Raw genomic sequence first — 3,749 nt, 5'->3', positions numbered from 1 at the left:
AGTTATATAAACACACCTCAGTCTGTGTCTCTTGGAAAGATATCTATTAAGTCCTGCTAGATGACTCACAAGACTAAGCAGGGAATGAAGGTAAATGTGTTTCGTGTTTTGCAAACAAATGCAGCATTTTTATAACCATATGACTTCATAGTTGTGATCTCAAAAAAAGGAACTCTTCATTTAGTTTTTCTTGCAGCTAATGTAAGAATACTCTAAATCTCTAAGCTTTTGAAGCATTGGAGTTAGAGATGGTCTAGTAAATATGTAGTGGTAATGTTTTATCCACGTAGCATGTGTTTATTTTTCCTTGTGTACTCAAAGTGACTTGTTTGTTTAGCTCAGAGATAATTATAGCTAAAAATCATTCATTAGCAAAAGAAGTGGTCTTTGCCTAAAAAACAAATGTTTCTTATTATTTTATATTGAGTTGAATATTTGACTCAACACTTTTCTACATAAAGACAGGTTTCTGGAAGATTCTTTGTAATTACATTTTAGGAAAATTTATTATGTCGTGAGTGCTTATTTGACATTCAACTGTATTATGCAAATGTTGGTTAATTTCCTTATGAACCCCATGATGGAATTACTTAAAGATGAATTTGATGAAAGTTGAAAGAACTTATGTTATCAGGTTCTGTTAAAATGTTACATGTATCTTGCTTAAATTTCTGTTCATTAATTTATAGCTATACAATTATATAAAGAAAATTTGGGGGAAAAAGAGATGGAGGGCGTGCAATGGACTTATTTTTGTTTCAGGGCTCAATTAACTCTCCTCGAAGAGCAGTGAAGTACAATTATTTCTGAGAAAGGTGTAGAGCTCTGAGCCGAGAGAACTGACAGATGATTTAGGCTTTCCTAACAACCACCCACAACTAAAGCAATCAGAGAAGAGAGATGGGGTTAGAATTAATGAACAAATAAGTCAATAATAAATCTGATAAAAATGGAAACCCACAGGTTCCTTTTGATGAAATGTTCTCCCAACCTAACACATGGAAATGGATCATAAAGTCCTCAGGTAGACTAACTGGATGGGCTTTAAAGCCAGCAGGGACACCCAAAATGTTACAACTCCATCCACTACCCACACTTAGTCTCGGCATACTTCTCAGTTGTATGCTTTTTTTGTCCCTTAAATCCTAACTCTACTCCTATTGCCTATCTCATATTAAAATGGGAGAAGCCTACCATTTCATAATTTAAAAAGTACAAACTAAAAGCTGCCCACTAGGGACTATTCTTCAACTCTTGTGAGAAATTGCCTTCCTTCCAAGCAGTCATAAGGAGTGTCGGCTTTCTAACCTGGATTCAGATTTCCTGGAAGATGTTATGAGGCTACACTCAACTTATGTCTTGACTCAGATACGACAGTGAGGAACTCCTGAAGATGGCAGCAGCACTTTAAACTTCACCAGCCTGTGCTCAGCCTGTGGTTCACACAACCAGAAATCAAAAGATGCTTGCAGCCTCTTGTTTGCCCCCCTCACCACATCCCCACTAACGTTTTCAGCCACTATTTCAGATTTCATCTTTACCTATTTGAGCTTGCACAGCACGGAACATAGAAAGACGGACTTAAATCTGAACAAATATGTGTAAAATCCTTTTTTTGTAACCAAGGAATGTTTAAAATGCTACTAGCCCTCCATTTTCCTCCCAAACACATGTTCTTTTCACTTGAGTGTGAAACTGAAGGAATACAAATAGAGATTGTAGGTCATATGCTGATTTTTAAAATATTATTCTCCACTGGCTAGTTATATTATTAGACAAAGAATGAACAAATTATTCCTTATGCTTTTTGTTGCCAGAAATACCCATTAAGGAAAATTAATGTTTATTCTGTAATTGCTGAGAACTTTATAGTTTTGAAAAAATGCCTGAATGTAAGAGGTCTCCATGAATATAAATTAATATTTTACATTTGACTGGAAAAAGCTATGTTATTCATATAATTCTCTCTGTGGAACTGAATATCTTAAACATTTTCTAGGCTAAAGTAAATGTAATACATATTTGCAATTATTGTATTCAATTAAATAAATTATAAAGGCAATATACATTTGTATAAAAGTCAGTTTATTAGTATAATAGAAAAAATTAATAATCTTTGCTTGACCCTATTTCTTTAAGTCACTGTTAAATATGCACAAGGAAACATCTACCCCCCCCACCCCCCCAAAAAGAAAGAAAAGCAGACCCATACTGTTACTAGGTTGGGGGTCTTGTCCAGGTTCTTTATGTCCTAAACAAAGAATTGAGCAGGATATCCATCAATAGAAGTAGGATCAGAGATTTATTTGAAAGGGAAAAGACCAGATAGACTCCATAGGTTGGGGACCAACCGGTGAGCAGGACTCACAATCTGAGGATGCTTCCTGTTGAGGATTGTAGGTCTCAGGGTGTGGGGTGGGATTGAAGGTTTGGACTGAGGTATGACTCCTACCAAAGAACATCTTGACTCAGCATCTTCCATGAGGCAGTGGAGTTTTTTTTTACCTTTTTTGGGCCTGAGAGGAATTGTCACGGCATCCAAAGCCTAATTTTTTTTTTACCTTTTTTGGGCCTGAGAGGAATTGTCACGGCATCCAAAGCCTAAGAGGAGGGGGGAGGATCAAATCTGCATAATCAATGACATGGTAATTAAGATGGGGTGGGTAGCAAAAGACCGTTGAGCACATGCCTGGAGATTTATTGTGTATAAACTAGGTTACCTGGTTACTTTCTCCCATTGTATTTGGAGCTGGGTGTCCTGATCCTGGGCTACTATAACCCAGAGGGTAGATCTAGTCCCAGAAAGCAAGCCTCAAAGTGAGCTCCCTCTTTCTCCCCCAGCAGTTTCCTTGGTTACCTTATGCCTCAGCTCTAGTCCAGAAAGCTGGCTCAGAGGTAGGCCATCCCTCCTTGTAGAGCGGAGTTATTCCTGTAGGGCAAAGTTCCCAAGGCAAAATGATGTGCAGAGGGGATTTTGGCATTATAAGTCTTAATGAATGCTGCTGGATTATTTTTTAAGAGGTTTGAAACAATACCCATGTGTTCGTTTGCCCACATCCTTACCAGCACTTGATGATACTAATATTTCAGATATTTGTCTGCCAGTTTCATGTATAGAAAATAGCATCTTGTTTGGATCTAACTTCTCTGTGATTCACTTTCAATACTCTGATGGAAAGTGGGAAAAATAATACTACCTGATATAAGGATGATTATTGTAATTTATTGAGCTATTATTTATAATGACTTAGAAAGGTGCCTGGGGCTTTGGACAGTTCCTGATCTATAGTGAGCACTAAATAAGCTGGATAAATGCTTCCTCATGATGGAGAAGTTCTTGTACATGCTTATTAACAATTTGAATTTCTTTTGTTAAATATGAACGTAAAAGTGTTTAATTTTAGTGTAAAAAAGTGGATGGATATTTTCCCCACTTTTGAAATCAGATCACTCCTAGGGAAAAGCACAGCAATCCCTGATCGCCAGCTCCGTTCTCTGAGGAAAACTCCACTGGTTGGAAATGCCAGTAGTGGAAAGTGTTGCCGAAAAGTCCGAACAGGAAGGACAATAGAAGGGTTTTGGAAAACAGAAATATTATGTTCTAAATAGGTTTCCAGGATGAGTCCTTATTAATATAAAAAATGGCTTGAATTTATCTTCCCTGTTAGACAGGACCTCAGTTTACCTGGATAGAGGTTTAAATTCATTATAAGCTTTTCGGGGGTGGGTGGGAAGCAATTTAATTACCA

Source organism: Fukomys damarensis, unplaced genomic scaffold (assembly GCF_012274545.1).
Source record: "Fukomys damarensis isolate Sample0158 unplaced genomic scaffold, DMR_v1.0_HiC HiC_scaffold_21, whole genome shotgun sequence".
In the NCBI taxonomy this organism is placed as follows: Eukaryota; Metazoa; Chordata; class Mammalia; order Rodentia; family Bathyergidae; genus Fukomys; species Fukomys damarensis.
Note: the sequence above shows the minus strand (reverse complement) of the source record.